Source organism: Cryptomeria japonica, chromosome 5 (genome assembly GCF_030272615.1).
Source record: "Cryptomeria japonica chromosome 5, Sugi_1.0, whole genome shotgun sequence".
NCBI classification, from domain to species: domain Eukaryota; kingdom Viridiplantae; phylum Streptophyta; class Pinopsida; order Cupressales; family Cupressaceae; genus Cryptomeria; species Cryptomeria japonica.
The window spans coordinates 187,938,412-187,954,303 of record NC_081409.1 but is presented as its reverse complement, the minus strand read 5'-3'; positions in this window follow the sequence as shown (position 1 = coordinate 187,954,303).

The following is a 15,892-nucleotide window of genomic DNA, read 5'->3' as shown; positions in this document are numbered from 1 at the left end:
AAAATATTATAAAAAGGCAAAGGAGTTGAGGTGACTCAAGCGAAGCATAAAGCAAAGTTACATAGATTACCAAATCATTTCCTCGTGTACGACGTTTCATGAGCACAATCTTGACCCCCACAATGCAAATAGAATATCTTGATTTTGAGGTGATTTACAAACTATCATCATTCACCCTTGATCTTAAGACATCATAAATTCTAGAATCTTCACATAAATAATTTATTCTTTGGTCATAGAGCTAATTACATTTAATTTTCTTATTTAGTTTTTTATACACTACCTTTTAATTTAATAAAACTTTAGCTTAGATCTACTCAAATTAATTGAGGTTTACTATGCTTATGTGTATGTATTTCATTGAATTAACCTAGAAATTACACTTAGGGAAAGTTTATTTTCATACGAATCTATAAGATCTCACACTACTTATTTTAATCATAGGATTAATCATATCTATTATGTTTTCTTGATCTAATATAAGTATAATTATCATCATTTTCTAGATTTGTTAGGATTTGATCTTTATATGCTTATTAATTTTATATTATGGTTTAGGTATGTAATTTACCTTTTATCACAGATTTCCATATGATATTTTATCATTATGTCACTTCTTTGAGTTTTCTCCTTGACTAATTTACACACATGTATTGCAATTTTTACATTTTCTTATATTTCATTTCATGTGACATGTCTATCCTTGATATTATTATGACACATTATACTAAGGATATAAATATATCTTTTATGGAGGTGTTATTCCACCACATCTCATTATTTCTGTCTTCATAGAATTGATTAAAAACCATCCTTTCTTATTAGATATAATAATATCATTTTCCATGAGCCTAATGTGATCATATGGATTATGATGGTGATGGATATTTAAATACGATATTACCTATGATACACATTATAGGAAGGACATAGATGACATTGTATTGCTTCCTTCACATTCTTATGGCATTGTTGCATTTCATGATGAGAATGTAGCCCAATTATAACATGGGAAGATATAATTAAATAAGATAAAACAATTTAGATTTGAAATGATAAATAAGTAAACATAGAGTATTATTATTCCACCATTTGTTTTATACATAACATACATTTGAGAATCAAGTCAATTTGGGCCAATACTACAAAGATAATCATGTTCTTTCATTTTAGATGACAAAATCATAAATGTCTTTGGTTACCACTATATTCTATTGAATCACTTCTGCCACAAGAAAATGGTTTCCTTACCCTTTTATTTGCTTGATTCTCTTGAGTATGGCATCAAAGAACATAGAAAGAATGTGAAGCTCCCTATTCTTCATGGAAGACTTATCTTTCTTCTAATGGAGTATGTGAAAAATTGTTTCAATTTTTGTTGAGCTTAAAAATTCCTCTAAGAAATGCAAGAATTATTGTCCTTTTATTATGCATTATTTAGATATGAGCACTAATCCCAAAGACAAAGACTCTGAAGAAGAAGAGTGGGTTGCGGAGGAGGAGGATATGACTTCTAAATTGAAGTGTACTCTAACCCTCCCTCTGAGGAAAAAACAAAGAGTAAGAAGCCCTCTAAGAGACCCTAAATTTCATGAATTGGGGGTTCTTTTACTGGTGATCTAGATGAGGAAGAGAATGTGCAATCTACTACTAAGAAGTGGAAGCTAAAAATTAGACCTAGTGAGGGTGATGAGATAAAAGAGAAAGTTGAGGAGAATGTGCAATCGACAACTAAGAAAAGGAAGTAGTCTAAAGACAAAAATACCAATCTACATATTGAAAAAACCCTTGAAGATCATGGTCCAACACCTCAAGATATTTTTGAAGACTTCGGGAAGAGAATAGCTATGGGCCAGTTCAAGTTTACCAAATGGTTTTCATGGAAATTAATCAGATTAACGTTAAGTTATGCTCTATTCATAACAAGATTGACGCTAAGGATAGCAACGAAAATTCTTCTAGGAACAAAGAGGAAAAGAAGAAGATGCTTGCTATCCTGGAAGACGTGGCCAAGGATGTCAATTTGTTGAAAGAAGAATATGAAACTTTGTTAGAATATAATGTTATTAGGGGCAATATCCTTATAACATTTATATATAATGTTCTAATATAACGTTATAAAGCCTTATATATTATATGCTTCATTTAAAATAATTATAATCAAATAAATATTAGATCATTAATTATTTATGAATGGGGGTTATTGAAAAGGTGTCACTAGTGAAGTCACCCTTCCTCCTATATTTAAGGAGGTTCTCTCTCATTTGAGAGGCATGGGAATTCGGAGATTTATAATGAGTTGTATCACTACGCAAAAGATGTATTATTGGTCATGTGGAAGTATGTGGAGTAGTACCCCTAGGTTCAAGTCTATTTTGTTTTTTGTTAAAATAAGAAATAAAACAACGGTGATGGCCCTTTATACAAACACCTTGTAGGCGGTGAAAAAGAAAGGTAACAAAACAAGGGTGCTGACCCATAACAGTCCTAGGTCAGATAGGCCTTTAACAGTAGCTAGAAAACCACTATTAAAAGCCTATCAAACCAACAACAACCCCAAAACCCAACTCAAGAGTGACGAGAAACACCTAGAGGAGTTGTTTTTTTTTTTTTTGGGGGGGGGGGTGTGGGGGGGGAGACTTTCCCTTCTGCCTGCGACAAACAACAGTCTAGGCAATAATATTATTAGGAACATCAAAAGAAGGATCAAACAAGGAGATCCCTGTAGAGTTTTTGCCATAGCAGGTATAGACTGCTATTGCAGAATAGCATCAGGAGAAGATCGATGTTGCCTAACAAGAGCAACAAGTGTAGAAGCCTCGAGGCCAGAGGAGGCCACATCAATAGCAACGAGAGGGCTAGCAGAGACCTCAATAGTAGTAAGAGGCACAACCTCATCCCAGGAGGAGTCATCATAAACATCAAAATTAAAGTCTTGTCAGTCAAGTGCTCATTACTAGCATTTTTCCATTATGTAGAAGAACCTTTGTGGCGTGATAGAGAATAATCCAAAGCTAAGTGACCCATTGAGAAGCATCTCCGACAACGAAAGGGGAGGCCCTCATAATCCAATGATTGGGTCCATGGCCTATCCCCAACCATAAGAACCACATCCCCCAAGAGAGGCATAGAGATGTACCATAAGAACCACATCCCCCAGGAGAGGCATAGAGATGTTAATACCATTTAAAAAGAAGGCAAAGGTAGAATGCAATGGTAGACGTGGAATCATCAAACTTCAAGAATCAACCAATAGAGTTACTAATGGCCTTGTAACAAGAATGCTCCCAAAAATGAAGGGGAAGATTAGGGAGGCAAACCCATACCGGAAATACATTGAGTGGTTTAGTAAGAGGGTTCAAAGAAGTTGTCCAACGTTTGATGGAGAGAGTTAACTCCCCAAGCCCACAACTTGCCCAACGCTAAGTCATGATCAAGAGAAGAAGTAAAGGAAGCAATAAAAAAACCTTTAGCACAAGGGTAAAGCTCAATGCTACCAGCAACCAAAGGCTTCCATGAATCACTCACCCAACGATGGAGGTCAAGGAGAGAAGGCCAAATTCCAACAAATCTGCACACCAATGCACAACGTTTGCAGAAACCAACATTTTCCACCAAATCCTGGCCACAAACCACCACAAGGGAGGTCTTGGCACAAGGGAGAGGACGAATCCCCTTGGGAGGATGAGCAACAAATTTGGCCACACGAGCAAAGCTTCGCCCATCGACAAAGGAAGAAGGTCCTGGAGGGACCTTAGAACCTGCATTAGTCCTAATAGGGTCACCATCATCAACAGAGGCAACAATGTTTCCAGACGAAGCAACAACACCAAGACGACCACCAATCCCCATAGCAGAAAGCACAAGACCACCACCAAACCCCACAACAGGCATAGGGAGGGGAAGATTTCCCACTGACACAACAATGGAGGACACAATGGGAAGGTTGAAAAATGGTTGGGTGAGAGACTCGGGTGACAAAGACATAATAGGCTGATTTTTGCAATGATACATTTGTATGTGTTTTAATAAAATGATGTCTTATGGGATTTTTACCCTTCTCCATATATATCTTGTGTAATGTGTTATTTTATGGTTGTATGAATCTTAATGCATTTATTTTATATCTTGTTTTTAATCAATACTATCCTAAGATCCTAATTTTTAACAAAATCGTATCAAGGGTGTGTAAGATAAAGTTAAAAAGATTCATCATAACCTAAACAAGGTGGTTAAGGTGAGCCAAATCACAATCAAAAGTAGTGCTAAGAGTTTTCATCTCCTCATTAAAAAACTCAAGAGTTTGAGAGAAGAGGATATGATGGGAGCTCCTAAGATGACTGAGAAAATTGATGACTAAGCAGGGTTTGAGTGCTCACACTTGTAGTCATGCCAAGCAACCCTTTGATATGTAAAAGGAACTGCTGGATATGACCAATTTTCATATTAGATTCTATGAACAAGAACCTGAAGCGACAAAGACTCTCAAGGAATTACAATATTTTATTTTGTTATTTTTATTGTTCTGCTTTGTGTTGGTTCATTGTTCTTTTTTGTGATGGTTTGCTGCTAGCTAGTTGTGATTTTCTTTTAAGCAGTGTTTCTTTGCAAAAGTTTTTGGGTTCCTTCGAAACCCGTTTTTTATCTTTAATAAAAAAAATACCTTTGAGAAAGGTATAAGTTTGTTCTTTTGCATATTCACGATTACAATGACCATCTAAACTATGTTATAAACTAATGTAGCATGTTTTTTCTTCTTTAGATACCTATTTATGACTATAATGACTATCTAAACTATGTTACAAATTAGTGTCCATATATTTTACAAAGGGTCCTGCTAAAGATACCAAAAACCATTTGGAAGTTGAAATATCTCCTAAAGAAGAGTAGTTTCCTTTATTAGTTTCTCATCCTTGATGTTTTAGGATGTAATCACTTGTTGATGTATCTCTAATGACTACATAGACAGCTTGTTGTGAGACATTAGGGTGCTAAATTGGTTGTTTTGATAGTTCTACTTGTGGACTACACAATCATGTTTAGGATGATGCAATGAGTTTGGTGATGAACTAAATGCAATTTATCTAAGAGGTTTGATGGAACCTACTTAAGATATGCTAGTAAATACAAAAGATTTATTGGAGGTATGTTTACTTTAAAAATGTCTCTTTGGAAAGTTTCTACTACTGGATCATGTGCACTATTTGATGGAGAGAAGATATGAATCTTCCTATTCTCTTGAGAGCTTGGGAGGTGCTTTGGTGTACGACAAACCAAAGAAGTATCACCATGATTGCTACAAAAAATATTAATGGCTTGAGTTTTATCACAAGTAATTTGTTTTGTAAATCCTCCTATATCATTGGGGGTTTCATCTTTTTATGGGGAGATTCTTTTGTACATGGGTGCTAACTGTTGCAAGGTGTGAGCCCTTGGTCTCCTTGTGTTGTACAGTACCAGTGCTCAAGTTTGTGACATGCTTAAATGCCTTATGTGGATTCTATAAGTCTAGTGGTTGTATCGAGCATTAACAGGTCAATCTTTTGGTGCAACGACAACCGTACTTCTAACAAGTGGTATCAGATCCTAGGTCACAATTTCAAACCCCCTCGCTTGCGTTGGGGGGATTGTTGCATGGCATACGCCCTTGGTCTCCTTGTGCCATGCAATGTAGTGCTAAGGTTTGTAACATGGCTTAACCGCCTCCTATGGATTCTATAAGTCTAGTGGTCGTATCGTGCATTAATAGGTCGATCTTTTGGTGCAAAGACAACTGTACTTCTAACACTAACATGACATTATATTTTTAGGACTCATATTTTATTGATCTAAGTTGATATTATGGGTGTGTAATTATGCATTAAAAAAAACAAAAGAAATGGAAAACCTATTCAATATAGATGTGCAAAAGTACTATGTAAGTTCTTCTATATAATTGTATTAATATAACAAAACAAAATTTGATTTGTGTTCTAATAATGTAACAATAAATATAATAATACTCAACATTTTCAAATCAAGTTAAATATACAAGAGTTGGGACAAAACATGCAAATTGAAATGGGAAGGTGAGATTATGCATCCATGTAATTGGTTTTGATAGAAGGAATGCATTATAAGAACTTGGAAGAATGATTATAGAAAATTGCAAAACTATCTGACATGTCTAAATATTTTAGCGACAAATTCTAGTGAACTGTAGGTTTGTTCGACACTTGGATGATAGTGAGCTACAATACTATTTAACACTTGGACTTTAGCGACATACAAGATAGTTTGACACTATGGTGTTGGTGTTTTTTTTTTTTGTTATTACAAATTTCAAACATATCTTGCATATTTTATTTGGGTCTTATTCATAGTTATCTATGTTCAAAGTTTGATGAAGGGAAAAGGGTTTTGGTTATTTGGGAAGATACCTTAAACAATCCAATTATAATGCATTTTTAAGCCTTAACTTAGACTTGGGAAAAATTTGAGTCCATAATTCTATGTGTGGTGAATATGAATTGTGCGTAATTTTAAAATATCTAACCTCAAGGAGAAAGCTAAAGCTCTACGTGTTATGTGTAAGTGCAATGGAATAATTTCCAAGAGAGATTATAAAAGTCACTAAGATAATTAGGACAAGGAAAACATAAGATTTAGAGGTCCAATTTGCAAGAAGGAACGACAAGGAATGTGTATTTTAAGGATTATATATTTGGGAAATCTATGAGAGGAATATTTAAAAAAAGTGAGGAAAAAGGTGAGAGGAGGAGGATGGAAATAACTTAGCTAGGGGTATGGAGGATATAAAGGAATCCTTTAATAGTGGATAATAAAATGGAGGAAGGTGTAGTGTATGAAATTTGACTCTTACAAAGGAAGGTCAACTTTCCTTGAGAGGATGCATTAGAATAAAATAGTAATGTTATGTTAACTAAATCTACTATTTAGGCTTATGTTGGTTATTTTAAAATATAATTTTAATTAGAAAATGAAATTGATCAACTAAAATGCTTAGAGAAAGTAAATTGGTAAAAGAAATTAAAAATTAGAGAAATAAATGTAATAATAAAAATAGAAAATACGAGCAATAAGGAACATGAAGCTGAGTGAAGAAAGTTGTTGTTTATAATGTCAATCTGTCACATGAATGTTCACATGTTGTGTTGTTATCTTTACAAACATAATGTGAAAAAATTATATATTTTCCTAGATAATGTGACTTGCAAGAACAATAAAGAAAAACTAGAAAGTATGAAAATAATCAATGATAAAAGGGGTGCAATAACCTAATCTACCATAAATAAATTGACAAAGTGAGAATGAAATTAGGAGGAACAAGCATCACCAAATTCAAACTAGATTGGATATCCTTCTCCTTAAAGAATCCTATAGCTACAATCAAACAAGAAATATTGTTGGGGCTATTTGAGGACTTGCCTCAATCAAATCCCTATTTTAGTATTTCTACCTCCACAACAACCAATATATGGATAAAGAGAAAATAGTCCACGTTTTACTCTAAGTACATGTAGAAATAAAATTTGACAAACTATAATTAAGGAGAAGGGATGTAAAGATCCCAAGGTGCTCAAGGGCACAAAATAAGAAATACTTACAATAAAAATGAGAAACAAGAACAATATTACCTACATAGGCTTGAGGAATCTAAGAGGACAAGAGAGATAAAAGAGAATGTTGAAGGAGAACTATAGAGAGCTATAGAAAGAAAGAGAGTTGTGAGAGAGATTGAGAGTGCAAGAGAGACCCAAGTGAGACCCAAAATGAGAAGATTCATTCAAAAAGAGATAACATAAGAGGAAAAGGCTAATAAGTTGTTTGGAATTATTTTAAGTTGTTTTTCACTGACTTTGGAAGATTACAAGTGAAAAAATTCTCAAAATAGCTACCAAACAAGAAATTGATGTGGGATGCTAGTGTGATGTACAATCATCTTTGCAATGTGCTAGTGTTTGAACAATTTATGCTAAACATTTATGAGACTAGAAGAACATAGAGCTAACACAAAAGTGATGCCAAAATGTGACCACAAGTAAAGAGGCCCAAGCACCTTGAGAAGGTAAAAGGCTAATGCAAGGGATAAAACGAGCCTAAAAAATACTAAGGAAATTGATACCAAAGTGGACACAAAGCATAGAGTGAAATTACAAGGATATACAATTTTCGATGTTACATTTTTTCCCCAGTTTAGTGGGTTTATGAACCTACTTGAATATGCATGATAAAGTAAAAGGGAAAGCACTGAAAATGAAATAACATAACACCAAAAATAATATTGTAGAGGATGATAAAAAATATTTAAGTAGAGGAACCATGCCTCCGAGTTGAGAAGTTACTGTTGATGCAAATTATGTCTCATAATTATACTTCATTTTAGTTGACTTAGGATAATGCATTCATTGTAGTTTGCATATGAGACACTTAGGGGAGTGTGCACATAGGGAAGTTGCTTGTAGGAGAAATTCCACCTTTTGTGGTCTTATCTTGTTGTCACATTCCACCTTCGGTGATTGATCCACCTCTTGTGGGATAGTTTATTATTTCTCCTACCTACCCTTGTATCTCATTGGGCCACCTGTCATGATTGTGTGCTCTCATAGCCTTGCCTTTATAAACAGGCTCATTTATATTGTATGTAATCAAATCCAATTCAATTTCAATTCAATCAACTCAGTTAGCTGCGTATTTTGCATCTTGATAGGAAAACAATTTGTTCTTGTCACATATTTTATTCTCTCTTGTTTGTGCTATAAATTGGACTCTAGATCTTGGCAAATTATCATAGCTACAAACCAATACATTAGACAAAAATCCCCGCACAAGACAACATAGTTAGGAAACAAAAACTTAGAATACCATAGGTTAGAACATCTTAAACAGATATATGAAGGATGAAATTACATAACAAACAAACAAAATCATATTTTTGAGTCAACAAAGTGAAAGAGACCTCAATATGAGAGCTCGTATCAATACTATGCATTTCCCCCAAAATTAAAATGAAATAAAAGAAACACATAAAATAATTCTTAAATGACGAGGAGAATGTGGTGAGTTGATCAAATTATTCAAGGAGAGAGTGCATATAAGAGACAAGGAAGCAATTCATATGAATGAGAGCACATGAATTAGATACTAGGTTGCTCTATCACCGAGGATCATTTAAGTCATAACATAAAAATGAATCACAAACTAGCGAGTTGTGAACTATGCTAATTGACAATGGATGTAAAATTTGAGCCCTATGAAGTGCACGTGGTAGAAAGTTGCATTATGCTAGGTGGCTCATAAACTACCAAGTTAGGACATATGAAGACCTAAAATATAGAATATGTATTATGCTAGGTGGTTTATATTCTACCAATGCTATATAAAGCATAACAAAAACCAACACCATAGGGGGATAAAATAAAGAAGCATTGTAGGTGTGAAAAAAAAAACAAGGTACATGTAAGGATACATGCATGATCAAAATATATGCCCCACCTTTAAAAAAAATAGCATGTATGGTATTCTAGTATTTTAAGGTAGAGGGGAAGAAAGAAGAGAGGGGATCCTTAGGAAAGATGCACACCTCAAAGACAAGTTGTCCTTGTCAATCAAAATGTAGGTGAGGATAACCATAAGAAAGGAAGATATTGCGTTGTTACCAAGAAGAAACTATGGTTGTATGTGACATTGTACTATAATAAATGACAATGAAAAAAATAAAGCTACAAGTACCACATACTAGTTAGCAACACAATAAAAGAAGGGAGGTGTAAAGACCTCATGAGAGAATAGAAGAGATTGAAATAGAGGTGAACTATATGTTTATCTCCTTTTATAATTAAGATAGAGTTAATCACAACATGATGACGAAGATGTTCACCTGTCACAACAAAGGAAAATTCCATATAATGTTGCAGAAGTCTACTCATATTGAGATAGAGGAAATATCAATGCCATAATAGATGAAGAAGAATATTTATCATGTATACTGAATCAAATAGAGGTGAACCTTGATATCACTTGCCATGCAAAGAAGAGATAGGTTCATTAGTATATAAAAGAGTGATGACACTTGAGTGAAGAAGTTGTATTTTATTTTGCAAGGCTTGGCATTCATTAGTGGAATGATCAATCACTCAATGATATGCATAGAAAGGAAGTGTTGGTTGAAATGTTTGAGAAATTTCTTTTTTTAGAAGGATAAAGAGTGATCAAGTGGGATTTGAGAAGCAGCCAACAATAAAGGAGGGGATGTAGATAGAGGAGAAGGTTGGTAACCTAAAACCATTGTATAAAACTATAATGCAGGCTTCATAGGGACCTTAGCTCCTTGCTCTATGTTCCCAAGACCATTTCCTTCCTATCTAGTTTTAGAAAGAATTTTGTTCAAGCTTGTAATGTCTCTATAAAGAAGAAAGAGGAGAGTCAACGCCACTAGCCTTGGATAAATGAGAAGTATAATTGTATGTTGGAGAAGAATCAACAACTAAAATCACAAAAGAAGAAGGACAAATTACAACATGAGAATGTGGATCCTTTTTGAATAAAAGAATGCCATAGTTAGAAGGCTCAATTCACTAGGCCCATGGGAGTCGAAGTATAAGGAGCCCTAGTCATCACCAAGACATGCATTTGGGAAGGAATAAGGACCATAGGTTGATGATATGATTAATAAGCTGGTGTAGAAGAAGGTACAAAATTTGAAGAGAATAAAGAGTAAACTTCACATGACCCAATTCAACCTTTAGTATCTTCTTGCATTGTATATGATGTATGAATTTTATAGACTAATGTAAAGTATATTGTACCTCAACCATGGCATTTATCTATGGTCTAACAAGAAGAAGGTTATATCATAAAACAACTAGCTTTACATATACCAAAGTGGATAAAATAATGGGGTTGAGATCAATAGGTACATGAATGTGTGAAAATATTGGCAATAAATGTTATCAAATTGACATATACATAAAGTTGTAGAGGAGAGAGAAGAAAGATAAAATTTAGTATTATGTATCAAATCCACACCTCAAACATTGAGGCTTAATCAAAGATTAATGAGAACACATTTAATTCTAATGTTGCTAATAACAATAATTACTAAAAGGGGATCACATTGATTCTAAACTAAGAGGGGGGGTGGGGGGGGTTAGATGGGTGAAAAGTGATATTAGAAGAATTAGAATGAAATCTTTTAATAATAGTAGTCACATCTATGGGATTGTAGAAAATTGTGTGAATATCTTCTATAAACCCTGCTGAAGGGTGCTATGATAAGGTGAAGTTTGTACTAGGTCCCAAAGAGAGATCTTACCTTGTGTACCCTAAATTTGTTTAACAAGATCATTCTTGTCACAACCCTCCTTTATCACCTTTTTTGATTTAAATACAAAACTTTATTTATATTCTTTGGATGAATTATTGAATAAATATTGTAAGGGAATAAAATTAATAAACCACACACATGGAAAATGCATATAAATTTTAATTAGTTATTTAATTTCCCTCACCCAAATTAAGGCACATGTTGTAGGAGGAATAAGAAGCTTCTAGAGGCTTCTCCACCTCCTTGCATGTAACTCCTCCCACTAAGCCCAATTAATTTGCATGGAGGCCAAATTGGGAGAGAATCTCTTTTTTTTTCAATTAATAATTAGGTAGTGGGAATTTGAAATTTCTTTTATAAAATAGGTACAAGTTTCAAAAGAAAAGTTAGCTATTCCATAAGAAATTCTGCAATTTCTCCTTTGTAGTCCATTTTTCATTGCAGCCAAGGTTTTGTTGGGAGGATTTCTCTTCAATTTGGAGGATCAAGGAAGACTCTACACCATTTTGCAAGCACCCAGGTTCCTTCAAGCTTAGTTTTGTGCATCCTATTCTTGTTGTAGATTAGATTAGATTAAATTATTTTATGAAAATGAAATTCATTTGTGAAATTAGTTTTCAGACTTTTATAAGAATTAGATTAAAATGTTTGAAAAGAAAAAAAAGTAGATTAAATTGTTGATTCATTGTTTAGATTCTTGATTTTGGAGTAGATTAAAATGTTTGATAAAAAGTAAAATAAATTGTTGATTCATTGTTTCAGATTTTGATAAAATTTAGTTTCAGATTTTGGAGTAGATTAAAATGTTTGATAAAAGAGTAAAATAAATTGTTGATTCATTGTTTCAGATTTTTGATAAAATTTAGTTTCAGATTTTGGAGTAGAATAAAATGTTGAAAAAAAAAAGTAGAACAAATTGTTGATTATTAGTTTCAGATTCTTGATAAAAAGGAAGTAGATTAAATTTGCTTGATAAGAATTAGATTCACTGTTTTTAAAAAAATTTAGATCCAGATTTAAATTGTTTTTTTTTCCTCTTATTAAATTTTAGATTGATTCTTGCTAAGTAGAACCATCTTTTCATCTCTCTGGATTTTTGTTATCTAAATCTCATCCTCTAAAAGAGATTTCATTGTGATTTCTCTGAAGAACAGAAAAGAAATTATTTGAAAACAAGGGTGAACTTCACTACAATTTTTCTCTCTGTAATCATTTAATGATTATTATTATTTTCTTTTGAAAACTCTCTGTGGATTGAACAAAGAGCTCACTGAAAATACCAGTTGAATAAATCCTCCCGGACTCTGAGAATATATCCTAGAAACAAACAAATTTCCTGAGAAGTCTGAGAATAACTCCCTTCCTGTAATGGCTGGATAAATCTCTCTCCCTCTCTCTCTGTGAATAAGATAAATATATAATAAAAGTCTGGGTTCTGTAAAGAGATAAAACTAAGAAAAAACTCAATTATTTTCCTTGTTCTTACCTTCTTAAACAAAAATTATCCTTTGTAAAGAATTTGAAACCATATATATATTTATATATATATATATATATACATATATATATATATATATACATATATATATATATATATACATATATATATATATATATATATATATATATATATATATATATATATATATATATATATATATATATATAATCCCAATGTCAATTTACAAATATTAATGTTACATTATCAATCACTGCATTCGGCACAGACCCCAAAAATAACCGCACGTACGCACAGACCCCGAAAATAACCGCATGTACGCGGAATGGCGTTACCGAAAACCGGCAGGGTTAGTGGTACACCCCACTACCCTGCGGTCACTGCAAGTGGCCGCAGGGGAGTGGAGGGGACCACGTGGCCCCGTCAACCCCTACGGGCCTGCACATGCAGGACCGCAGGGAGTGACGGGACCCGTGGTCCCCACCCCCTGGTTTTACATATATATTAATAAAACAAGATTCGCCATAGGAATTTTCGATGGAAGTTTTAACATTTGATTTAACAATTAAGTAATTTTTGTGTATCGTTTTAAATTAAATTTAAATTAATTTTTTTCATGTACATTTGTTTAGTTAAATTTAATTTCCTTAAAATTAACAAGAGTTGAATTCAATGTATTATTTCAATTCCTTAGAGAAATGAATGGATTATTTGACCCATGATTTTTGAGATAAGTAAAGTCTCATTATTATTCAATTTGGTCACTCATGAGAAATTTGTAACCTTATAACTAATTAAGTCTTGCGATAAGAGAAAACCTTTCTGCATTTCGAATGTAAATGACGTTACTTTTGCATTGCATTATGATTATTTCGTATTCCTTATTTTTATGCAATTACTCGTAAGTTCACAACTATCATTACCATGCCAATACATGTATTAATCCAATTAATTGTAGAATAATGATATTCTTTTTTTTCGAATAGTATTTAAGGTTTAAATTATGTACACCCATTTCATAATTATATTCAAGTATGATGTTAGCTTAGAAAACTAAATGAATGGAGTTGGAAAACTAAAACTAGCAGCGTTCGGTATATACGGTGCCTCTGGGTCACGCTTACGGGTAATGTCGTCGTGTTGAACTACTGCACTTAACGCCTAATAAAGCTGCATTAACGACGTCTGTGGCATCGTCCCTATAAATCGTCGGGGAGTAATAAGGGACATTTGGAAGTTAAAAATCTAAGGGGCGGGTAATCCCTCTTGGATCGATAATTTAATAAGATAACTTTTAATTGAATTTCACATCCGTTGAGATAAACCATAGTAAACCCCTCTTAGGGATGGTCTAGTTAAGAGCTCTCGTGAAATTGACTTTATTTATTTATTTATTTATTCACCTCGAAGGGGTATTGGTGATTTGCAATTGGGTGACGCTCATGTTAAGTATTAGGATCTAGTTATTTTGTTTAGGCCACAAGCAATAGGCCATCTTGAGCCTTCGCTTAAGTGCTACCTTCGTGGGTAGCAACCGCAGAGAAACTGTCTGGGACACTGACCCTAGAAAGGGTTGCGTACCCACAAATCAGTTTACATCAAACCATAGTTTAGAAAATAGAACTACATACTTTACGCCTTGATCCTGCGCCGAAGCGGGTATGTAGGCAGTCTTGGGACGGAGTTGTCCCTCGTACTCAGGCGTTCGTGGGTGGGGTCTAGGCTTGGTTGAGTAAGAATCCTAATTGAAAGATATGATAATCAAACTTAATTCAATGCATACTCGGAAGGAATCCCGTATGGATTCGCTTGACTTCCCGAGGCTTCAAGCCAAATTTCGAGGCGGAATTCAAGCTTGTATTATTTTCTTATTACTCCTAAGGACGGCGACCTCGGTGCATTCTTGTTAGAAGAATGTAGTACTTAGTGAGTGGCTCAGGACCCGAATGGTCCCGATGAGTCTAAGTCTCTGGCCAGAGCATCTCCTATCCCGTTTGGATGGATGCCTACCCCGTATGGGTAGATGCCTATCCCGTATTGGATAGATGGAATTCACGTCCCGTATGGACAATTGCCTAACCCGTATGGTTAGAAGCTCATCTCGAATGGATGAATGCCCAATCCTATTTGGATGGATGCCCAGAGTATGCAATTGAATAAAACATAATAAAGAAAAAAAAATATATACTCATTTTTTTGTTGGATGAATCATGGTGGGTTATTACAATTCTATGTGGAAATCTCAATGTAAGGACGAGAAGGTGGTGGAAGAATAGGATTTGGTGGAGGAAGGAAAATAAGGACATGATTTACCTCTTTATTTCACCCAATGTTGTATGTGTGAGCCACCAAATAGTAATCAATGTTCACATGCACATAAGATTTCATATGTTGAAGAAAATGAGTGAACAATGTAAAATTTTTGGGACTATTGAGAATACCACAAACAATGATCATGGGATGAGAAGGTGGAGGTGAATCAAGAGCTCTATGTACACATATTTTAGAAATATCACAACGATTTGAACATTAATGGAGCTATCTAGCATCTCCTTAGTGGATGGGACAAATTGATTAACAATAATATAATCAACCATGTGGCTATATTGTTGAGGAATATGAGATGTAAGGGGATGAGCTAAAGAAGTATACTCAACATCTATCCATAAGGGATTCAATGTGAGGTGAGACTCCTCATCAACTAATGCTTCATCTATAACAGAGAGAGTATCAACATAAATATTATATAGAGTAATGTTAAGGAAAGTACTAATAATTTCATCCTCTTGCAACAAAATATCATAAAATATAAAAAAAGGATTTTTTTTTTTATAATATGTTTATTTAGTGTGTTTATTCACCTAGTTCCATGAGCCCACTAAAGTGAGGGAAAATCATAAGGTAAAAAAACTGTCTACTTTGTAATCTTTCTCTTATGTTTTTATGCTTATTTTAGTGCCTACTCATAGATACATTTAAGACTCTCTTATCTCATTTAGAGACTTATAAATGTCACTAGCATGATTTGCAAGCATTCTTAGGATCTACTAGACACTTGTAGCCCTTCTAGTGATAAACCTTAAACTACAAAAATACACTTAAATATT